This window comes from Gorilla gorilla, chromosome 19 (genome assembly GCF_029281585.2).
Source record: "Gorilla gorilla gorilla isolate KB3781 chromosome 19, NHGRI_mGorGor1-v2.1_pri, whole genome shotgun sequence".
NCBI lineage: Eukaryota > Metazoa > Chordata > Mammalia > Primates > Hominidae > Gorilla > Gorilla gorilla.
Genome location: NC_073243.2, coordinates 68,088,632 through 68,114,787, shown reverse-complemented (window position 1 = coordinate 68,114,787; position 26,156 = coordinate 68,088,632).

The following is a 26,156-nucleotide window of genomic DNA, read 5'->3' as shown; positions in this document are numbered from 1 at the left end:
CAAGATGGCAGGAGAGAGAAAGAGTGCATGAAGGAGGAACTGCCAAACAACTTAAAAATCATCAGCTCTTGTGAGAAATCCTTCACTATCACAAGAACAGCATGGGGGAAACTGCCCCGTGATCCAGTCACCTCCCTCCCTCAACATGTGGGGATTACAGGTCCCTCCTTCAACACATGGGGATAAAAATCAGGATGAGATTTGGATGGGGACACAAAGCCAAACCATATCACTATCTCTGAAAATATAATTGCCTTAGTTGGAAGCAAAAATGATCATGGGTTACTTTAGGCCTAATTCAAGTGTGTGGAACAGTTGAGCATCTAATTCAAAGTCCTGTTCAGCAATGCCTTGTCTGCATGTCTTTTTGAATCTCTTCTGGCATATTGTCTCCTAATTTCAAACTTCTTTGGTTTCTCTTTGGGCCATGGGTGCAGCATGTCTGGTGTACTCAGGGTCCAGTGTCACCGGACCAAAGACTTGGGGGAGTACCATTTGAAAGGGAATAAGATGAAATAGAAAAGTAGACCTCATAGTGTGTTAGAAACAAGTGCATAGGAATAAGGATAATGTAAGAAGATATCTCTTTGACAAGAAGCTAAAACAAAAGCACAGGACATCAAGGAAAAGCTTTATATGCATTAACATTTCAAGATGTACTGCAAGTACTCTCTAGGTTTTGAAAGTTTTGAGAAGAGAAGTATAATAAGTGGCTTGAAGGTTATTAAGGATTGCCACCAAGAAAGGCCTCCTACGCACATGCCTAACAATGGGATTCCAAACAACTGCCTATATTAAAATAATAACATAAGGAAGTAATTGGAAGAACTGGCCTAATTATATTAAAGATGGGTGGCCCCTTATCACCTTCACAATGGAAGTATAAGGAGGGAATCTGGATCAAGTCAAAAGAGGGTAAAACAGGAAAAGGGGAGGTGGTTTTACAGAAATACACAAACCCAACTGAATTTTCATGACTGAAAATTCTTGGACACTAGAGACCTATTATTGCTTCTGCTAACTGGTCAAATTTTTGTAGGTGACAGATCCTTAACAGAACATTCATATTGCCTCAGAAATTCTTCTAATTTGCATCACTATTAGAAAGAAACCATGGTGTAATAAAAGGAAAAAATCCATTCTCCTGGAGGCTTCTCTGGATTGGCTGCAACTGGGGCAGTTCAGGAAGGCTAGTGGGTTGGGCCTACCCCAAGTGTGGATTAGAAGAGAAACTCAACAATATCCTGGATGTTTACACTGACATTTGGAAAGTGGATATACTTCCAAAATTTTAATGTTGAGTTCCATATCACAGTTGATTTTGTTCATCATGGTGCCACTGTTTGTATTAATATGAGTGACTTCTCCAGATGTGATCTTTCAAAGACTGTGGGGTCCAGTTTCAATCGTTTGATTTCTTTAGTTGTTTTGAACTTATAATTACATGGTTGGTGGATTTTGTGACATTCAGTCATGAGATTTCAATGTTCCATAGAATTTGATCCGAGAGTTCTACTTTGTAAACTTTCTTAATCACCTTTATCCTCAAACCATGGGGTGGTAATAGACTAGGGAATGGGGAATCACACATCATTGGCTGAGTTCCCAAACAGCACATCTGGGAAAAATGCACCCAAGAGGAAAGCCCAGTGCTTTAGCTCTATAAGCAGTGCTTTGGAAACTAGCAGAAAGTCCTTTTCTCCCTATTACTACTCCTAGAATGGAATCTTTGGAGTACATATGAAAATTGAGAGTCCTAAAAATCTCATCTTAGAATAAGTAGCACCTGGGGCACCTGAGATCATTAAAGGGAGCCAAGGAATTTTCCATTCCCGCAGCCCCAAAGCCTTTGGTGATGTCCAACTCTTCCAGGGGCCCACTCTCAGTTTTCAGAAGAATACTTTCCCAAATTGCTTGGGTAGCACTTCATTTTTTTGTATCATTTATCTGAGTGACTGTTATTTCTATTCTTAGCTCCATTACCATCGACTTCCTCCCAAAATAAATTAAAAAGACTTTTATTCCTAAAGAAAAAGTTCCTTTCTTCCTTCTCTCTTTCTTTTTTCTTTTTCTTTTTAATTTTTTTAAATTCATAGATTTAAGTGGTACTAGTACATTTTTATTATATGGATATATTGTATAGTGTTAAAGTCTGAGCTTTTAATATAACCATCAGCTGAATAGTGTAATTTATAACTTATAGGTAATGTCTCATCCTTTACCTCCTCCCACCTCCCACCCTTTGGAGTCTTCAAAGTCTGTTATTCCACTTTGTATATATATGCGTATACCTTGTTTACCTCCCACTTATAAGTGAGAACATGTGGTATTTGATTTTCTCTTTCTGAGTTATTTCACTTAAGATAATGGCTTCCAGTTCCAACCATGTTGCTGCAAAATACATGATTTCATTCTTTTTTAGGCTCAGTAGTATTCCATGGTGTATAGCCCTTTTAATAATTATGCAAGGTAATATTGTGCATATATATATGCTATGGAATACTGCTCAGCCATCATATATATTATATATATATTTTTTATATATATAATGTGTGTATATGTGTGTGTATATATACATATACATACACACACACACACCATGGGATACTATTCAATGTGATATATTAATCACATTGTTTTTTATGCAATCATCTCTTGGTGGAAACTTAGGTTGATTTCATGAGTGCTATTCTGAACAGTGCTGTGATAAACATACGAGTGCAAGTGTCTTTTTATAAAACTATCTCTTTGCTGGAATAAGACACAGTTCTATTTTTATTTATTTGAGAAGTCTCCATAGTGTTTTCCATAGAGGTTGTACTAATCTACATTCTGACCAACTGTCTGTAAGTATTCCCTTTCCTCCATGGATCCTCACCAGTATCTGTTGATTTTTGTCTTTCTAATAATAGCCATCCTGACTGGTGTAAGATGGTATCTCATTGTGGTTTTAATTTGGATTTCTTTGATGATTAGTTACGTGGAGCATTTTTTCATGTTTGTTGGCTGCTTGTATGTTTTCTTTTGAAAAGTGTCTGTTCAGTTGTTATCTACATCACTAGCTACCTTTATATCTCAAACACAATTTCTGGAATTGTAAGTTATTGGGCTTTCCCTTAGCAATTAATAAAAGAGGACTCTATTTCTATTTGATAGTTATTTTTCTGAATAGCAATCATTGCCCTTGATTGGCAATCTTGAAAACGGGGAGTTTAGGATTGTGCAACAACACCCCAACTAGTTCTATAATTTACTTCTCAGAAACATATCCATTTATATTTTAAACAACTCTTCAGGGATTGTAAAACTGAATCAGTAGACATTTATTGGTGTCACAATAGTAATAGCTATAATTTACAGGATCGCCTTTTTGTGCCAGGACGTGTCTTTTCCATATATTCTTCCTAGCCCTTTTAATAATTATGCAAGGTAATATTATGCATGACTTATGGGTGAGGAATTAAGGTTTGGAAAATCAACAGCTAGTAATTGGTGGAGCTGCTGTTCAAATTCAAATTTGATGCCATACTGTCTTCTGAAACTGTTATATACAGAAAGTGACACAGAACTTTGGGTTGACCACTGTGTATTACCTCTTTGTGGCTACTTCTATTAATTTGATGACAACTCTACATCTACATATTTCATTGTATTTTAGCAGCCTAAGAAAGTTAATGAGTTTCTAAAATAGCCTAGCATTTAGAAGGAAAAGGTGGCAATAAAGAGGAAGCTAGTAATCTATTCAATGTTTTCTATGCTGCTAGGCACTTTATTGCACTTTATTAAGACATAAATTATTTATATTCACAACCTACTCTAAGACAGACCTTTTAATTTTAGTTTAAGTGTAGGTAACTAAGGCTCTACAAAGTTAAAACTTGCCAAAAGTCAAAAGTCAGAAGTCATTGGTGAAGACAGAATTTGCACCAAAATCTATCTTTAAACATCATACTCTATCTTTTCCAGCATATGATAAATCATATATTTAAACATTTATATGGTAATTTATTTTTTTATCAGAGCAATTTGAGAGCAGGTTATATGCATGATGCCCTTTATCTCCTAAAACCTTATTGTATATATCCTAAGAAAAAGGATATTCTCATATGTAACCATAGTACAGATAACAAATTTAGGAAATCTACCATTGAGATGATACTTCAATCTGCAGTTCATACTTTAACTTTCCCCAGTGCCAAGTAATGTCCTTAAAAAAACATTTTCCCCTTTTAAAACAGGGTTGAGCCTAAAATTCATATTGTATTTAGTTGCTATGATCTTTTCCTCTCTTTTAATTTGGAAAAGTTACTTAACATATCCTTATCTTTCATAATACCGCCACTTTTAAAAGAATATGGGCCAAATATTTTATAGAATGTCAATCAGTATGAGTTTGTCCACATATTTTCTCATAGTCCGGTTAAAGTTCTGCATTCTCATCCAGAATACTCCATAAGGATGACTTACCCTTCTTAGATTATCAAATGTGGAAGCACATGATGTTTGTCTGCTTCTCACTGGTGATGCTAATTTTGATAACCTGTTCAAGGTGTTCTCTGGCTTCTTCCATGTACAATGACTATTTTTTCTTATACAATTAATAAACAACAAGGGAGAGACATTTTGAGACCATGAAAATATCCCGTTTCTCATCAATCTTTAGCATTCATTGATGATTCTTGCCTATACCAATCATTACTAGTATGATTGCCAGATACTGGTTTTTGAACTTTACTTTCTCCACATTTATCAGCTAAAATTTTACTGCAAAGAAAAACCCTGTTTATCCTACTTATTTATCTATTTATTATCTATATTGACTCATTAAATCTTATGTTATTCAGTAGGCTATAATTTATTATTAGCCTTATTTCTTTTCATACTCGAATTATCACAGATTTGGGTAGTTGAAATCCCATCAAAATGGTTCCTGTGTCCTTGTGCTGCATTTCCATCATTTTTTGGAGCACTTTCTTATTTTTTGGCCCAACAAGATGGCCATGAAATCAGCCATTTCTGCAAGCAGCTCTGTTTCCTTTTAATGAAGAATAGTATTTAGAAAGTAAGAATAGGGCACTAGCTGTGCTCATTGCTATTAGTATTAATTTCCTTTAAGTCTTTTTTTCCTCACAGCCAGGCCAACAAAATGTATGGTCAAACATTTGAATTTTTATTAGTCTGATGGAAAAAAAGTATTTCAGTGTAGTTTTAATTTGCACTTCTTTTATTATGAGTAAACTTGAACACCTTTTCATATGTTGTTTTTTGCTGAATTTTCTGTTCAAGTCTTTGCCCATTTTTCTATTATTTTCTCAATTATGAAGTTTTAAAAAATATTAAGACAAATTAGTCCTTTATTTGTGATCTATAGCAAAATTTGTCATTTGTTTTTGTTTTTGATTATTACAGGCAAAAGTTTCAAATTTACTAATATTTCTTTTATTGCATCATCTTTATAAAGCTTTTCTTTTCACTCACATTGTAGAGGAATCCACTCATGTTTTCTTCAAACACTTGAGTGGTTTTGTTTTTATACACTTAGATTCCAGATCTATTTGGAATTTATTTTCATACATGTCACTAAGAATGGATCTGAGTTCATCTTTATTCCAAGTGGCCCTGTAGTTGTCCCAACATTATTTATTGAAGAGACCACCTTGTTCCAGTCATCTGAGATACCACTTTTACCACAAATTAAATTTCCGTAAGTAGTTGGGTCTGTTTTTTGAACTTTCTTTTTTATTCCATTGGTCTTTGTCTAGTCATGTGGCAGTACCATTGGGTTTTACTTACAAGTAGATCGTATTCTAACCTCATTTTTTACAGTTGAGGAAACAGACATACTAGGTCAAGTGTCTTTTCCCAAACGAGAGAGTAGCAGAGCCAGAGCTAGGAACTAGTCTTCCAGACTTATGACACAATACTTTTTTTCCCTATGCTGTGCTACTCTCATCTCTCTCTTCTGTTTTTGGGAAGAGTAGAAACTCTAGCTACAGGGAAGAGCCTGCTTTGTCTAGAGAAAAAACAGCCACTGGATTATGCTCTTCCTGGAACAGATTTGTAGAAGGGGTCATGAGCGTGCAAAGAACACTCTGCCACATAGTGTTCTCTGGATAGTTTGACCTGGAAAGACAGGGTGAGCAGTAAAAAGATCATACACAAAGAAGCTGAGAGGCAGAGGGGTTAAGTGATATGGCCAAGGTCATACAGTGTACTAGTGCCAGCCGTCGTTTTAACTCAGATACCCTCCCAGCCCTTCCAGCCCTGTGGCAATGATTTATTGAACACCTTTTTGAACAACTGCTTTTTTAAGCTGCTGTACATTTGTGTGTACATTAAAATTTGACCTTGTTATATAATGTCTGGCACAAAAAGTTATTGGTAGCCTGCCTATACCCCACTTAAGTTCCTGCTGACATTTTTACCTAACGAATGAAAAAAATTGTTAGAGGGGTTTGGAGAGACAATTCTTCTTATATATAGTGCTAAAACTCTCTTTTTATATGGACCTGTTCAGCTAAAACCTAAACAACAAAGACATTTGATTTACTGCAGGCATTAGGTTGGAGTGTTAAGTGGTTGTTTTAATTTCAGAGTTTTTCTAAAAGAGCTGCTCTCACCCTATAGTTGATTACAATTTTAAAACAGAGACATATGATTTATTATAAACAATGTTTTTCAGAACTAAACTTTTTTTGGAAGAACTAACAATATGTATTTCAAAAATTTTCAACCCCAGGAGATGGGGTGACCTGATTCCTTTTTTCTCCTCCTTTGGAAATTGTATGTGGCTGTGGAGTTTTAAATGGTCACAGAGACTTCCTTGGTGGTATAAAGAATAAGAAAGACAAAATAAGAATCTTCTGAGTTCTGTCTTTGACTGGGCTGAAGATAGTGCTCCAAGCAAAAGGGTAAGAAACCTGTAGCTTGGGCTTGGTTTGGCTGGTCTGATCCTGAGTTGCTTGTCTCCTCTAAATATCCACCCCTTCCCACCCAATCCCATCATCCTCTTTCGATCTTAGCAAGCAACAGGAACATAACTAACTACAGTGGCAACAGAGGCATGCTTACACTACTAAAAATTGTACTTTCTAGCTCTCACCATAAAATTCTCTGGCATCTGGGAATGCTAGTGTTCAGTTTTTAAAAGGTATACAAACAATGTACAAAAAGAATACAGAATTTCAGTTAGGTGGGAAGAATGAATTCAAGAAGTGTGTTGTATAACATGGTAACTGTCAGGCATCTGAGCCCAAGCCTGCACGTATACATCCAGATGGCCTGAAGCAACTGAAGAATCACAAAAGAAGTGAAAACGACCGGTTACTGCCTTAACTGATGACATTACTTTGTGAAATCTCTTCTTCTGGCTCAGAAGCTCCCCCACAGAGCACCTTGTGACCACCGCCCCTGCCTGCAAGAGAACAGCCCCCTTTGACTGCAATTTTTCACTATCTACTCAAATCCTATAAAACTGCCCCACCCCTGACTCCCTTGGCCGACTCTCTTTTTGGACTCAGCCCACCTGCTCCCAGGTGATTAAAAAGCTTTATTGCTCACACAAAGCCTGTTGGTGGTCTCTTCACATGGACACACATGATATTTGGTGCTGTGACTCAGATCGGGGGACCTCCCTTGGGAGATTAATCCCCTGTCCTCCTGCTCTTTGCTCAATGAGAAAGATCCACCTATGACCTCGGGTCCTCAGGCCAACCAGCCCAAGGAACATCTCACCAATTTCAAATCGGGTAAGTGGTCTTTTCACTCTCTTCTCCAGCCTCTCTTGCTACCCTTCAATCTCCCTGTCCTTCCAATTCCAGGTTCTTTTTCCTCTCTAGTAGAGACAAAGGAGACGTGTTCTATCCATGAACCCAAAACTCCATCGCCAGTAACGGACTTGGGAAGACAGCCTTCCCTTGGTGTCTAATCACTGTGGGGGCACCTGCCTGATTATTCACCCACATTTCAGAGGTGTCTGATCACCATAGGGACAACTGCCTTGATCCTTCACCTTGATGTCAAGCACCACCTTCCCTGGGGGCAAGTACCCACCCCCATGTCTCTACCCTCTCTTTTCTCTGGGCTTGCCTCCTTCATTATTGGCAAACTTCCACCCTCTATGCCTCCTTCTTCTCCCTTAGCCTATGTTCTCAAGAAGTTAAAAACTCTTCAACTCTTGCCTGACCTAAAACCTAAATGCCTTATTTTGTTCTGCAATACCACTTGACCCCAATACAAACTCGACAATGGTTCCAAATAGCCAGAAAATGGCACTTTCAATTTCTCCACCTTACAAGATCTAGATAATTCTTGTTGTAAAATGGGCAAATGGTCTGAGGTGCCTGATATCCAGGCATTCTTTTACACATTGGTCCCTCCCTAATCTCTGCTCCCAATGCGACTTGTCCCACATCTTTCTTCTTTCTCTCCTGTTTGTTCCTTCAGTCTCCACCACAAGCTCTAAGTCCTTTGAATCCTCCTTTTCTATGGACCCATCTGACTTCTCCCCTCCTCCCAAGGCTGCTCCTCACCAGGCTGAGCCATGTCCCAATTCTTCCTCAGCCTCCACTCTCCCACCCTATAATCCTTCTATCACGTCCCCTCCTCACACCTGGTCCAGCTTACAGGCTTACAGTTTCATTCCACATCTAGTCCTCCTCCACCTGCCCAACTATTTCCTCTTAAAGAGGTGGCTGGAGCTAAAGGCATGGTCAAGGTTAATGCTCCTTTTTCTTTATCCGACCTCTCCCAAAACAGCATTTAGGCTCTTTTTCATCAAATATAAAACCCCAGCCAGTTCATGACCTGTTTGGCAACAACCCTTAAATGCTTTACCGCCCTAGACCCAGAGGGACCAGAAGGCCATCTTATTCTCAATATGCATTTTATTACCAACCCACTCCCAACATTAGAAAAAGCTCCAAAAATTAGATTCTGGCCCTGAAACCCCACAACAGGACTCAATTAACCTTGCCTTCAAGGTGTACAATAATAGATAAGAGTTGCAATTACTTGCCTCTACTGTGAGAGAAATCCCAGCCACAGCTCCAGGACACAAGAACTTCAAAATGCCTAAACTGCAGTGGCCAGGCTTTCCTCCAGGACCTTCTCCCCCAGAATCTTGCCTCAACTGCCGGAAATCTGGCCACGGGGCCAAGGAATGCCCGCAGCCAGGATTCCTCCTAAGCCATGTCCCATCTGTGTGGGATCCCACTGGAAATTGGACTGTCCAACTCACCCAGCAGCCACTCCCAGAGTCCCTGCAACTCTGGCCCAAGGCTCTGTGACTACTTCCCAGATCTTCTCGGCTTAGTGGCTGAAGACTGACACTACCCGATCACCTCAAAAACCTCCTGGACCATTACAGACACTTTGGGTAACTCTTACAGTGGAGGGTAAGTCTGCCCCCTTCTTAATCAACATGGAGGCTACCCTCAATGGCCTGTTTCCCTTGCCTCCATAACTGTTGTGGATATTGATGGCCAAGCTTCAAAACCCCTTAAAACTCCCCCACTCTGGTGCCAACTTGGACAATATTCATTTACGCACTCCTTTTTAGTTATCCCCACCTGGCCAGTTCCCTTACTAGGTCGAGGCACTTTAAATTGTCTGCTTCTCTGACTATTTCTAGGCTACAGCGACACCTCATTGCTACCCTCTTTCCCAGTTCAAAGCCTCCTTCACATCTTCTTCTTGTATCCCCCCACCTTAACCCACAAGTAGAGGACACCTCTACTCCCTCCCTGGCAACCGATCACATGCCCATTACTATCCTATTAAAACCTAATCACCCTTACCCCGCTCAATGCTAATATCCCATCCCACAACATACTTTAAAGGGATCGAAGCCTGTTATCACTCGCCTGTTACAGCATGGCCTTTTAAAGCCTATAAACTCTCCTTACGATTCCCCCATTTTACCTGTCCAAAAACCAGGCAAGTCTTACAGGTTAGTTCAGGATCTGTACCTTATCAACCAAATTGTCTTGCCTATCCACCCTGTGGTGCCAAACCCATATACTCTTCTATCCTCAATACCTCCCTCCACAACCCATTATTCAGTTCTGGATCTCAAACATGCTTTCTTTACTATTTCTTTGCACCCTTCATCCCAGCCTGTCTTTGCTTTCACTTTGACTAACCCTGACACTCATCAGCCTCAGCAACTTACCTGGGCTGTACTGCCGCAAAGCTTCAGGGACAGCCCCCATTACTTCAGTCAAGCCCAAATTTCTTCTTCATCCATTACCTGTCTCAGGATAATTCTTCATGAAAACACACATTCTCTGCCTGCTGATTGTGTCCAGCTACTATCCCAAACCCCAACCCCTTCTACAAACAACAACTCCTTTCCTTCCTAGGCATGATTAGGTACTTTTGCCTTTGGATACATGGTTTTGCCTTCCTAACTAGACCATTAATTCTCCCCATTCCCCCATATTTCCCTCTTTCCTGTTCCCCACCAAGACCACACTTGGTTTATTGATGATAGTTCTTCCAGGCCCAATTGCCAATCACTGGCAAAGGCAGGCTATGCTATAGTGTCTTCCACATCTATCATTGAGGCTACCACTCTGCCCCCCTCCACTATGTCTCAGCAAGCTGAACTCATTGACTTAACTCAGGCCCTCACTCTTGCAAAGGGACTATGTGTCAATATTTATACTGACTCTAAATATGCCTTCTATATCCTGCACTACCATGCCATTATATGGGCTGAAAGAGGTTTCCTCACTATGCAGGGGTCCTCCGTCATTAATGCCTCTTTAATAAAAACTCTCCTCAAAGCCACTTTACTTCCAAAGGAATCTGGAGTCAGTCACTGTAAGGGCCATCAAAAGGCATCAGATCCCATCACTAAGGCAATGCTTATGCTGATAAGGTAGCTAAAGAAGCAGCTAAATTTCCAACTTCTGTCCCTCATGGCCAGTTTTTCTCCTTCTCATTGGTCACTCCCACCTACTCTCCCACTGAAACTTCCACCTATCAATCTCTTCCCACACGAGGCAAATGGTTCTTAGACTAAGGAAAATATCTCCTTCCAGCCTCACATGCCCATTCTATTCTGTCATCATTTCATAACCTCTTCCATATAAGTTACAAGCCTCTAGCCTGCCTCTTAAAACCTCTCATTTCCTTTCCATTGTGAAAATCTATCCTCAAAAAATCACTTCTCAGTGTTCCATCTGCTATTCTACTACTCCTCAGGTTCCCTCCCTTCCCTACACATCAAGCTTGAGGATTTGCCCCTGCCCAGGGTGGGCAAATTGACTCTACTCATATGCCCCGAGTTGGGAAACTAAAATACCTCTTGGTCTGGAAAGACACTTTAACTGGGTAGGTAGAGGCCTTTCGTACAGGGTCTGAGGAGGCCACCACAGTCATTTCTTCCCTTCTGTCAGACATAATTCACTTTCTTCCTCGGCCCCAACCTTATCCCAGACACCAGCCCTCTAGGCGACTATCTTCCAGTCCTCCAGCAGGCTAGACAGGAAATTCGCCAGGCTGCTAATCTTCTCTTGCCTACTCCAGATTCCCAGCCATATGAGGACACCCTAGCTGGATGATCAGTTCTTGTTAAAAATCTGACCCCTCAAGCTCTACAACCTTGGTGGACTGGACCCCACTTAGTCGTCTATAGCATCCCAACTGCCATCCATCTGCAGGACCCTCCCCATTAGTTTCACTTTTCCAGAATAAAGCTGTGTCCATCAGACAGCCAGCCTGATCTCTCCTCCTCCTCCTGGAAGTTACAAGTACTCTCCCCTACTTCCCTTAAATTCACTCGCATTTCTGAAGAACAGTAATAACCCTTATAAGCCTAATACATCCTTTCATTTTGTTAGGTCTATTCTTCCTTACCCTACTTTTTGCCACAGGGCTTTATGCAGTCACCCCCACTTCTTAGACTGCATCCCAAAAACATTTCATCCCTGCTATATTCTGTCAAGCCATACTCCTATTCTTCATTCTCACCTATCCATAAATGCCCTGCCCTTGTCTACACTGCTGGCTTATACTTTTCTCCAAACCATCGTAGCTGGTCTTATCTCCTAACCACCACTCTTAACTCCCTCTTGGAATGGATAAATGACCTTTGCTGGAAAAGCACACTCCAATTCTTTCACCCACTTTACATTTCCAGTTTTGCCTTACACAAGGTCTCTTCTTCCTCTGTGCTCCTCCACCTACATGTGTCTACATGTTAATTAGGCATGCACATGTACACTAGTTTTCCTTACCCCCTAAAATCAATTTGCAAATAAGACCAAACAGCTTCCTGTTCCCCTCATGACACCAACACTTCACTATTTTGTTTTTCATATTGATATAAGAAGACAGGGGTGGAGCCAAGATGGCCGAATAGGAACAGCTGCAGTCTACAGCTCCTAGCATGAGTGACAAAGAAGATGGGTAATTTCTGCATTTCCAACTGAGGTACCAGGTTCATCTCACTGGGGAGTGTCCGGCAGTGGGTGCAGGACAGTGGGTGCAGTGCACCGAATGTGAGCTGAAGCAGGGTGAGGCGATGCCTCACCCAGGAAGCACAAGAGGTCAGGGAATTCCCTTTCCTAGTCAAAGAAAGGGGTGACAGATGGCACCTGGGAAATTGGATCACTCCCACCCTAATACTGAGCTTTTCCAATGGTCTTACCAAACAGCACACCAGAAGATTATATCCCGTGTATGGCTCTGAGGGTCCTCCACCCATGGAGCCTCACTCACTGCTAGCACAGCAGTCTGAGACCAAACTGCAAGGCGGCAGTGAGGCTGGGGGAGGGGCGCCTGCCATTGCTGAGGTGTGAGTAGGTAAACAAAGTGGCTGGGAAGCTCGAACTGGGTGGAGCCCACCTCAGCTTAAGGAGGCCTGCCTGCCTCTGTAGACTCCACCTCTGGGGGCAGGGCATAGCCGAACAAAAGGCAGCAGAAACCTCTGCAGACTTAAGTGTCCCTCTCTGACAGCTTTGAAGAGAGTAGTGGTTCTCCCAGCATGCAGCTGGAGATCTGAGAATGGACAGACTGCCTCCTCAAGTGGGTCCCTGACCCCCAAGTAGCCTAACTGGGAGGCATTCCCCAGTAGGGGCAGACTGAGACCTCACACGGCTGGGTAATCCTCTGAGACAAAACTTTCAGAGGAACGATCAGGCAGCAACATTTGCTGTTCACCAATATCCACTGTTCTTCAGCCTCTGTGGCTGATAATCCAGGCAAACAGGGTCTGCAGTGAACCTCCAGCAAACTCCAACAGACCTGCAGCTGAGGGTCCTGACTGTTAGAAGGAAAACTAACAAACAGAAAGGACATCCACACCAAAATCCCATCTGTACGTCACCATCATAAAAGACCAAAGGTAGTTAAAACCACAAAGGTGGGGAAAAACCAGAGCAGAAAAACTGGAAACTCTAAAAATTAGAGCGCCTTTCCTCCTCCAAAGGAACGCAGCTCCTCACTGGCAATGGAATAAAGCTGGATGGAGAATGACTTTGACGAGTTGAGAGAAGAAGGCTCCAGATGATCAAACTACTCCGAGCTAAAGGAGGAAGTTCTAACCCATGGCAAAGAGGTTAAAAACCTTGAAAAAAAATTAGATGAATGGCTAACTAGAATAACCAATGCAGAGAAGTCCTTAGAGGACCTGATGGAGCTGAAAACCATGGCACGAGAACTACGTGACAAATGCACAAGCCTCAGTAGCCAATTCAATCAACTGGAAGAAGGGATATCAGTGATGGAAGATAAAATGAATGAAATGAAGTGAGAAGAGAAGTTTAGAGAAAAAAGAATAAAAAGAAATGAACAAAGCCTCTGAGAAATACAGGACTATGTGAAAAGACCAAATCTACATCTGATTGGTGTACCTGAAAGTGACAGGGAGAATGGAACCAAGCTGGAAAACACTCTGCAGGATATTATCCAGGAGAACTTCCCCAATCTAGCAAGGCAGGCCAATATTCAAATTCAGGAAATACAGAGAACACCACAAAGATACTCCTCGAGAAGAGCAACTCTAAGACACATAATTGTCAGATTCACCAAAGTTGAAATGAAGGAAAAAATGTTAAGGGCAGCCAGAGAGAAAGGTGGGGTTACCCACAAAGGGAAGTCCATCAGACTAACAGCCTATCTCTCAGCAGAAACTCTACAAGCCAGAAGAGAGTGGGGGCCAATATTCAACATTCTTAAGGAAAAGAATTTTCAACCCAGAATTTCATATCCAGCCAAACTAAGCTTCATAAGTGAAGGAGAAATAAAATCCTTTACAGACAAGCAAATGCTGAGAGATTTTGTCACCACCAGGCCTCCCATAAAAGAGCTTCTGAAGGAAGCGCTAAACATGGAAAGGAACAACTGGTACCAGCCACTGCAAAATCATGCCAAATTGTAAAGACCATCAAGGCTAGGAAGAAACTGCATCAACTAACGAGCAAAATAACCAGCTAACATCATAATGACAGGATCAAATTCACACATAACAATATTAACTTTTAATGTAAATGGGCTAAATGCTCCAATTAAAAGACACAGACTGGCAAATTGGATAAAGAGTCAAGACCCATCAGTGTGCTTTATTCAGGAAACCCATCTCACGTGCAGAGACACAAATAGGCTCAAAATAAAGGGATGGAGGAAGATCTACCAAGCAAATGGAAAAAAAAAAGGCAGGGGTTGCAATCCTAGTCTCTGATAAAACAGACTTTAAACCAACAAAGATCAAAAGAGACAAAGAAGGCCATTACATAATGGTAAAGGGATCAATTCAACAGGAAGAGCTAACTATCCTAAATATATATGCACCCAAAACAGGAGCATGCAGATTCATAAAGCAAGTCCTTAGAGACCTACAAAGAGACATAGACTCCCATGCCATAACAATGGGAGACTTTAACACTCCACTGTCAACATTAGACAGATCAACAAGACAGAAAGTTAGCAAGGATATCCAGGAACTGAACTCAGCTCTGCACCAAGCAGACCTAATACACATCTCCACAATTCTCCACCACAAATCAACAGAATATGCATTCTTCTCAACACCACATCACACTTATTCCAAAATTGACCTCAGTGTTGGAAGTAAAGCACTCCTCAGCAAATGTAAAAGAATGGAAATTATAACAAACTGTCTCTCAGACCACAGTGCAAACAAACTAGAACTCAGGATTAAGAAACTCACTCAAACACTGCTCAACTACATGGAAACTGAACAACCTGCTTCTGAGTGACTACTGGGTATGTAACAAAATAAAGATGTTCTCTGAAAACAATGAGAACAAAGACACAACATACCAGAATCTCTGGGACACATTTAAAGCAGTGTGTGAGTGAAATTTATAGCACTAAGTGCCCACAAGAGAAAGCAGGAAAGATCTAAAATTGGCACCCGAACATCACAATTAAAAGAACTAGAGAAGCAAGAGCAAACACATTCAAAAGCTAGCAGAAGGCAAGAAATAACTAAGATCAGAGCAGAACTGAAGGAAATAGAGACACAAAAAACCCTTCAAAAAATCAATGAATCCAGCAGCTGGTTTTTTTGAAAAGATCAACAAAATTGATAGACCACTAGCAAGACTAATAAAGAAGAAAAGAGAGAAGAATCAAATAGACGCAATAAAAAATGATAAAGGGGATATCACCACCGATTCCACAGAAATACAAACTACCATCAGAGAATACTTTAAACACCTCTAACCAAGTAAACTAGAAAATCTAGAAGAAATGGATAAATTCCTCAACACATACCCCCTCCCAAGACTAAACCAGGAAGAAGCTGAATCCCTGAATAGACCAATAACACACTCTGAAATTCAGGCAATGATTAATAGCTTACCAACCAAAAAAAGTCCAGGACCACATGGATTTACAGCAGAATTCTACCAGAGGTACAAGGAGCAGCTGGTACTGTTCCTTCTGAAACTATTCCAATCAATAGAAAGAGAAGGAATCCTCCCTAACTCATTTTATGAGGCCAGCATCATCCTGATACCAAAGCCTGGCAGAGACACAACAAAAAAAGAGAATTTTAGACCAATATCCCTGATGAACATCGATGCAAAAATCCTCAATAAAATACTGGCAAACTGAATCCAGCAGCCCATCAAAAAGCTTATCCACTGTGATCAAGTGGGCTTCATCTTTGGGAGTCAAGGCTGGTTCAACATATGCAAATCAAGAAACATAATCCAGCATATGAACAGAAACAATCACAAAAACCATGCAATTATCTCAATAGATGCACAAAAGGTATTTGACAAAATGCCTGATAAGCAACTTCAGCAAAGTCTCAGAATACAAAATCAATGTGCAAAAATCACAAGCATTCTTATACACCAATAACAGACAAACAGAGTGCCAAATCATGAGTGAACTCCCATTCACAATTGCTTCAAAGAGAATAAAATACCTAGGAATCCAAGTTACAAGGGACACGAAGGATCTCTTCACAGAGAACTACAAACCACTGCTCAATGAAATAAAAGAGGTTACAAACAAATGGAAGAACATTCCATGCTCATGGGTAGGAAGAATCAATATCATGAAAATGGCCATAGTGCCCAAGGTAATTTACAGATTCAATGCCATCCCCATCAAGCTACCAATGACTTTCTTCACAGAATTGGAAAAAACTACTTTAAAGTTCATATGGAATCAAAAAAGAGCCTGCATTGCCAAGTGAATCCTAAGCTGAAAGAACAAAGCTGGAGGCATCACACTACCTGACTTCAAACTATGCTACAAGGCTACAGTAACCAAAACAGCATGGTACTGGTACCAAAACAGAGATACAGACCAATGGAACAGAACAAAGCCCTCAGAAATAATGCCACATATCTACAAATACCTGATCTTTGACAAACCTGACAAAAACAAGAAATGGGGAAAGGATTCCCTATTTAATAAATGGTGCTGGGAAAACTGGCTAGCCATATGTAGAAAGCTAAAGCTGGATCCCTTCCTTACCCCTTATACAAAAATTAATTCAAGATGGATTAAAGACTTAAATGTTAGATGTAAAACCATAAAAACCCTAGAAGAAAACCTAGGCAATACAATTCAGGACATAGGCATGGCAAGGACTTCATGTCTAAAATACCAAAAGCAATGGCAACAAAAGCCAAAATTGACAAATGGGATCTCATTAAACTAAAGAGCTTCTGCACAGCAAAAGAAACTACCATCACAGTGAACAGTTAACCTACAGAATGGGAGAAAATTTTTGCAATCTACTCATCTGACAAAGGGCTAATATCCAGAATCTACAATGAACTCAAACAAATTTACAAGAAAAAAACAAACAACCCCATCAACCAGTGGCCGAAGGATATGAACAGACACTTCTCAAGAAAAGACATTTATGCAGCCAAAAGACATATGAAAAAATGCTCATCATCACTGGCCATCAGAGAAATGCAAATCAAAACCACAATGAGATACCATCTCACACCAGTTAGAATGGCGATCAGTAAAAAGTCAGGAAACAACAGGTGCTGGAGAGGATGTGGAGAAATAGGAACATTTTTACACTGTTGGTGTGACAGTAAACTAGTTCAACCATTGTGGAAGTCAGTGTGGCGATTCCTCAGGGATCTAGAACTAGGAATACCATTTGACCCAGCCATCCCGTTACTGGATATATATCCAAAGGATTATAAGTCATGCTGCTATAAAGACACATGCACACGTATCTTTATTGTGGCACTATTCACAATAGCAAAGACTTGGCGCATCCCCAAATGTCCAACAATGATAGACTGGATTAAGAAAATGTGGCACATATACACCATGGAATACTATGCAGCCATAAAACATGATGAGTTCTTGTCCTTTGTAGGGACATGGATGAAGCTGGAAAGCATCATTCTCTGCATACTATCACAAGGACAAAAAACCAAACACTGCATGTTCTCACTCATGGGTGGGAATTGAACAATGAGAACACATGGACACAGGAAGGGGAACATCACATACCGGAGCCTGTTGTGGGGTGGGGGGAGGGTGGAGGGATAGCATTAGGAGATACACCTAATATTAAATGATGAGTTAATTGGTGCAGCCCACCAACATGGCACTTGTGTACATATGTAACTAACCTGCACGTTGTGCACATGTACCCTAAAACTTAAAGTATAATAATAAAAAAAAAAATTACATACATATTTACAAAAAAAAAAAAGACAGGAATATCAGGCCTCTGAGTCCAAGCATGCGGTATACATCCAGATGGCCTGAAGCAACTGAAGAATCACAAAAGAAGCACAAATTGCCGGTTCCTGCCTTAACTGATGACATTACCTTGTGAAATTCCTTCTCCTGGCTCAGAAGCCCCCCCCCCGTGAGCTCCTTGTGACCCCCACCCCTGCCCTCAAGAGAACAACCCCCTTTGACTGTAATTTTCCACTACCTACACAAATCCTATAAAACTGCCCACCCCTAACTCCCTTTGCTAACTGTCTTTCAGACTCAGCCCACCTGCACCCAGGTAATTAAAAAGCTTTATTGCTCACGCAAAGCCTGTTGGTGGCCTCTTCAAACGGACACAAAGCCTGTTGGTGGTCTCTTCACACAGATGTGTGTGACAGTAACTGTGGTTAATAAGAATGTATTGGTGTGCTGCATCCATTAACTCATCATTTACATTAGGTATATCTCCTAATGCTATCCCTCCCCCCTCCTCCCACCCCACGGCAGGCCCCAGTGTGTGATGTTCCCCATCCTGTGTCCAAGTGTTCTCATTGTTCAATTCCTCTGTTAACTGCAAAGTCTCAGGGGGAACAGCTGAGGGGCAGTCCAGTGGTCGTGTGCGGCTGCCCCAGAGGAGGCAGTGTGAGGAGGGATGGATAACTTGACTGCCACCTTGCATCCTCTCAAGCTAGACTAGAAGAATCTGATCATCAGGCATATGTACATAATAAACCCCACAACACCCTGCAAAATGTACTTTGTCCTTTCAACAGAAAAACTCAAATTCGTGAGGTGTTGTGTTTTGAAATGATTAGTTTGTCGAACTGTCACAGATATAAAATATTTCAAGAAATTTTTGTGTGGAATAATTCCTGAAAAACAAAACAGTTTGAGACATTTTTCTTGGGAAGCTATTTTGAAGTTGCATTGAGCATCTCTACTGTTTAGAGGCTTTATTAAATGAAAAAAGTAATCACAAAAGTAATTCTGATCCAGGACTATATATTGGATAGAGCCCAATACAATGCCTTTTATATATCAACTGTCCAATTATTGTATTCTGTTTTCCATTTAGGCTCCCCTTGCTCTTCATTGCATCCTGTAAAGAAATTGCATCATCTCTAAAACTTGCACAAAATACTCAAAACAAAAATAGCCACAAGCAAATGGTGGTGTCCTAGTGCTAGACTCAGATATGAAGAGACCCCAAGAACTGGAAAGATTATTCTGTTCATCTGTCCTACCCCTAGTATATTTTTTAAAGTAAAAACAATCCTAAGCTCCCTGTAACTTAGAGGTATGCTGAAATTAAGATTGCTTCTTTCTAGATTTTCTGATAAATACATCAAAGCTTAACTTTTTCCTTCTCTCTCTCTTAATCTCTTTCCTTTCCCTTCCATATTTGCTCTATCCTTGTCTCGAGAGTGACTGAGCGTGTAGTTAGTTGACCTGTTGGATAATGTAGCCCTGGGGGTATTGACAAACCTTCTATATATTTCCTTGGAATAAGTAGGGAATTATTTCAGGTGAAGAGGAGTTACTTTCCAGGTCTTATTGCACCAGAATTAACCAAAACCCTGTTTAGATCAATAGATATTAAGTAAAGAGTAATATAAATGTTTGCATTCTTATATATACTGACCACTGTTCTAAGTGTTTTACATGTATTACCATCGTGCAACTCCAAAGGGCTTTATTTTTAGTTTTCATTTTACAGAAGAAGAAACATGGGCAAAAAAATTAAGAAACTTATTCAAGGTCACAGTTGTAATAAGCAGCAAAATTGGACACTGGACTTCAGCAGTATGGCTTCAGGTTTTAATGCTGTATCACTGCTCTACTCAATAAAAATTAATAATAGCAAGCACTTTCATAGTGTTAGACACTACGCTATGTATATGAGCATTGTAAATCTTCACAAAAGCTTTATTAGGTGTGCTCATTTTTCATTTACCTCTTTAAACACTTTTCACACTTCCATACTCTGTGCTTTAAGAGACTGATCTTTGGGACTGGAAATTTTGCTTTATGTTTTCTGGTTGTTTTTTTGCCAATGAGAGTTCCCAGCATGAGATCAGAAGGTGGAAGCAAAGTGAGGCCATAGTAGTTATTACCCTAATTCCTTCCCTTTTGGGGGCACTGCAGGTTGGCTGCATCCCTCTCTCAAAGACAATAGCACCCATTTATTTGGTTTTCTCCAAGTCTGTCTCTCTGAATTCTGGTAATAGCTTCCCTCTCTTACCCATTGGGTCTAGCAGTGTTAAAATCTCTTTGCTGTTGCTAGCTCAGGGGTGCTCCAATGACCTGCTCATAACTTTATAAATAATCTCTTCATTAAACTTTCCACAAAAACTCTGTGAGTTATTGTTTTCCTGCTGGTACTCAGACTCCCAAGGTATATTCTGTTGTTATCAGGACCTTATTTGACTTAGGAGGCACAGGGAAGTTAAGTAAAGTACACAAGGTAATTGGTAGAATTGGGATTAAAACCCCAGCAGTCACTATACTTTTCTGTCCCTCAGCTTCAGTAAATGCTGGACTTTCTACAAAAGGATAAATAACAGATAGTATACTGTAGCTAATGATAGTAATGCCAAACTTTATGGCATAGAAGTACTCTGGGGTAAATATAATAGTACATTCACATTTATTAAACATTTATCACAGTTTTTAAAGTGTCAAACACTTTGTTAGATTTGCGGGATAAATCACCAACAGAACAGTCTTGGTTTCAAGAAATTGTGGACAGTCCAAAGACTCACTTATTTACTCTCCAATATTTTAGATTTGATTAGCAAGGAGTGATATAACAAGAAAACCTTGGCATTCAATACACCTGTGCTGTTATTGCTCAAAATATATAACTTTAAAATTGTTTCTTGTGAATCATTAATGTTAATAAATGATTAGTAATATGTTTTCTTTTCATAGGAAGTAGAGATTCTTCTCTTTTATTATGTACATTTAACATGGCTCAATATAATCTAACTATAGAGTCTTACACAATTGAATGACTTTTAAAGTGCTACTTACACAATTGAATGACTTTTAAAATGCTAATTGGGATTCTATTCAACAAATAGATTTTTTGGCTTTAATACTATTTATTCTACAAATAGAATCCCAACTAATACATATGTGAATTCCTTTTCCTTACTAATCAAATATTACCTTGGTGGGGAATCATTCCACTATAAGCTTTTTAGAGAAAAGAGCCCTGAACTGGGAATAATAGTCCTGGATTCTGCTGCCAACTTTGACTTTAATTTGTGAGATCTGTTTTAAATAGTCTAGTGGTTCTGGGCTGCAGTTTTCTAATCTGTGTAATAATGAAGCTGGGCTAAGTGATCTTTTAACACTACGGTTCTACAATTATTTAATTACTATTGTGTTTATCTCTAAAAAATGTTAAGAGATGCAAAGAGGTGAAGGAATACATCTAAGATAAAAATTGTATTCAGTGATACAATTGGATCAATTGCATTGACTCAGTTATATCAATACCAGTTGAGTTGCAGTGATATATGGGTCTCTTGATACCTGTCCTCTGACTGTAGTCCCTAGAAAAGAATGTATTAGTTAGAATAATGTTAGCTGCTATAATAAATAGACCCAAAATATATAGTAGCTCAAAAATAATAAGAATTTATTGATTCATGTGTGGCTCTTTTTGACTTAAGGACTCATGGATCTAGGCTCTGACATTTTCAAAACACGACTGTCAAGGTCATTGTGGTTTATCCCCATCTCTGACAGCCAGAATGTAGAAAGAACAGAGAGAAACATATTCACAGTTGACATAGGTTATGTCTGGAAGTGGCATGTACCACTACTTCCATTCACAGTCCATTTGCTAGAACTCAATACATGGCCCCACCTAAATGCAAGGAAAGCTATGGAATATAGTATAGGTGTATACTCAAGAAAAAGAGAAGCACATGGATTTTAGTAAACCATTAGCAATCTTTGCTTTAGAATGGAAGTGACATATATGATGACTTTTTTTTTTAATCTTCAGGGAAATTACCTTATTCTTTCTAGGTTGTCAGGTGTCATACTTTAATAAGTTGTTTCTGTAAATCCTATTCCCATCAGCTTTGTAATTTCTGTTTACAGCCATTGCTTTTCTTGAAGGCTCATATATTAGTTACTTCAATTAAAATAAAAAAGAGACAATGACCTAAGCAGGAGAGGAAGTATTTTTTCTTGTACATGATTCTGAAGGAGCCAGTAAAGAGATAGAAAAGTAAAGGGGAAACAAATATGAAGGAACAAAAATATTTTTTAAAAAGAGGGGAAAATGATCTGGGTGGAGCAGTGGCACCCATAATGGTGCTCTGAAGTGCCATTCTTTCAGGAGAAATGAGTCAAGAGTCAGTCATAAGATTACGACTGGAGTGGGATGTGCTGCCTTCAAGAGTATCCCTGGCAAAGGAGATCTGAAAACTATGGCTTTTGTGGTTTGCTTCTTGTTTCTTGCTAGGAAATAAATGGAACCACAAGCATACCAGTGGATCCTCTTTTCCCCTCAGTCTTCTTCACTCCCAACGTTTGTTGCAGGCTCTCCTGCTGCGTTGCTCTCCCCAGCTATAAAATACTGAGAATGCCTTGGGGTAGCATGTTTGCCATCCAAAATTATGATTCATGAATTCTCTTTGTTATAAACTAACCTGCAGAATGGGGAAGGAAAGAAGAAAAAGGCAGGAGAAACATATTTTTGGCTTTAATTCTGAGACTTGGGTTGTGAGGCATTCCAAGAACTCCACTGAAATTTGACTTATCATAATAGCATTTTCAAAAATATAAACAAGAACACAACAAATCAAAATATGAGAAAGGTGACTGTTCCAGTGAAACTCAGAGGATAAGTGAGACAGATGAAGTTAACTCGAGAATACAGTTTAATTGTTTAACTTATGAACAGTCATTTATGTAGTACATGTCTAATTATGTCCTTTGGGGAGGCAAGAATCATATCCTATGAAGGCTGGCTCTGATATTGTTTGCCTACACAGCATGGTATTAGTCCAGCCAATTTCTGTATTTGGTAACACTTGTAAGTTTATTTATTCATTCAGACATATGAGAAGAAGGATGATCCAAGTTACGTGAAAGAAAGGGCATTTCATTACTAAATGGGAGGCCTATGTTTTAGTACTGGCTTCTTATGTTATTATGTGACATTAAGCAAATTATTTAGCCTCTCTAGGGCAAGGTTTCCTCATTAGTAAAATATGTTGTTGTAGTTGATAATCTTTAAGGGTTCATTCAATGTTGACATTCTGCAACTGTTGGTTATCAACAAATATATATTTGGTTTAATAAGTTTTCCTTCAATATTCAACAAATACATGTTGAAATGAATGCATTCAGAATATTATTGTGCTTACTGTGGGAATTCATAAATTATTAAGGTATGGTTCTTGCTCATAAGATGCTTATAGGAGAGTAGGAGATATAAGACATTTATTTAAAAACTGCAATATATAATAAAGTGTTAAATGCTACTTACAAATTCACTTCTTATATGGTGAGAATTTACCTGGGGAAATTTCCGTCTCCATTTTCTTCTCCTTCCAGGCCAGATTATCTTTCCAAAAGTTCAGGTGAGAGGTAGGGTGATGGGAAAGAATGCACAGATCCTCCTGAGACTATAGCCCTGATTAAGGCAGCATGGATATATAGGAGCCCCTATCCTTGAGACACAGCTAATGTACTTCAATATCAAAAGAGGTAAAACTAAGCTCTGGTTTCTTTATTTAATGCATCATCTGAAAAAAGTAAGTTTCCAGTAACCAAAGTGTATAAGAATTATTTCTCACTAGAAAATAACTCTGTCCTTATTTGCAAGAGAAAGAAGAAGATAAACTATTTTCTTTTTTATGTGTGGCCCAATATACAGACTATGTGATTTCAGAATGAGGAACACCAGATTTTGAACCTGGACACTATTTCTTCAACCTTAAGCCAATTGTGTAAATTCCCTTTATATAAAAGTAGAGGTAGCTGTACTTGCCTCACAGACTTGTACAGTTTAAAAATAAATGGCACTCAATAAATGTTTGTTTTCTTCTTTCATAGTCAAATAAATGAACAATAACTATTTATTTACCTAACATATATTGGATGAAAGTTCAAAAGTTTATGTAAATAGAACCTATTAGCAGGAAGAGTGAGGCTTCTGACGGTTTTTTTTTTTTTTTTTTTTTTTTTTTTTTTTTAAAGATACAGGGTGTCATTCTCACCTAGGGGATGGAGTGCAGCAGCACAATCATACCTCACTGCAGCCTTGAACTCCTGGGCTTAAGCAATCTTCCTGCCACAGCCTCTCAAGTAGCCAGGACTACAGGCATGCATCACCACGCCTGGCTGATTGTTTACTTTTATGGGTTCTCGCTATGTTGCCCATCATGGTTCTGACTCATTTTATTCTTACTCTTCTTTTTTCTTCCTTTTCTTTTTCCAGTAGATGCCCAGAATGTAAGGGATTTTGGTTGTGGTTCATTATCTCTCAGGTGCTATGTCTAAGATAAAAGGTCAGTTTTTGTTTTTATTCTACACAGATTCCTCCCAATAACATTAGCTGAGCAAGGCAAGAGCAACTAGTCTTTAAACATTGATGTCATGGGACAGTGAATGTTTAAACCAAGCAAAACTTCTCTCCCTCACATCTGTGTTCCTCCTTGTTATTCTCTTCTTCCTTAATAACTCTTGCAAAAGCCAGATTGTGTATCTTCTCACGCTTGACTCTGAAAAGATATCTACACTCTTGTTTTGTTGACATCTAATGTTGAATTCCATTATATAAGAAAGAACCATCTGGATCATGAGAACATGGCCTATACCACACTCACTCTATCAGTTTATCATAGTTAGCATGATAGATACCAAAGGAGGTTATAGCAGCTCCTTCCTTAGAGATATTTAACTTTGTTATCATTAGGAACCATCTGACTTGGGTTCAGAAGATGGGACTATATGACATCTGGAGGCTTTTTCAATGCTGTTAACTCTATTTCCCAGATGTTGGTGTTGTGGTTTGCAGATACTGCAAACAGGAGCAGCATGCAAATAATAAGGGATTCAAATTCCTGTTGTGGCCTGTATTGCCACATCTTAACTCATGCACCTTTTCTGGAAACACATAGAAAAGAGACAAATTGGGTGTGCAGCAAGTAACAGCAAAGTCAGTGGGAGTGGATAAGTGGTATACAAAATGCCTTACTCTTGTAAGGCACTGAGATGAGTCTCCATACAGGCTCACTTTTTCAAATAGTTTGAAGTAATTGCTCTCATAGTTACACCATTTCAAGGTGGAAAATTATCTTCCCAGGAAGCGCACACAATAGCAGTGAGAAGACACATGGTTTTTGTTCAGTGGGGTTTAAAATAAACTATGTTTATAAATTTGTGTTGAAGTTCATATCATATTTCAGTGTCCTGGTCAGTCTTAACAAACTACAAAGTTAAAAATGCATAAGGCAGCTGGACAAACAAAATTAGACTCAATAAACAAAGCCAGATTAAATGAAGCAGTTGGTTCAGGATTCTGTATTGGGCAGTGGTTGGGGGTGTGGTGAGGAGAGCACCAATCAATTTAATATCAGCAATTAAAACATGTTTGAGATGGAGGAAATATTCAACTGAATTAATATATCAATTGAACATACTTTTTAGGTTGTAAAGTGTGAATATTTATTCTTTGGAATATTATCTCTTTAAAGTGCAAACACAAAAAGGTTTTAGAAGACCCATAAGACAAAGCATACTGTTGTGAAAAATGATTAATTGCTGCATTAGCTACCTAGCTGTTAAATTTTGGGCAAGTTCCCAAGGCTTTGCCAAGATCATGTTTCTTCTAGATTTTAGTTTCTTCATCTGTGAAGTAAGAGGTTGGAATAGATGATTTCTAAGGTCTATCTCTTTTATAAGGTCGTATGATTATCTAACAATTGATGAATTCAACATTCACT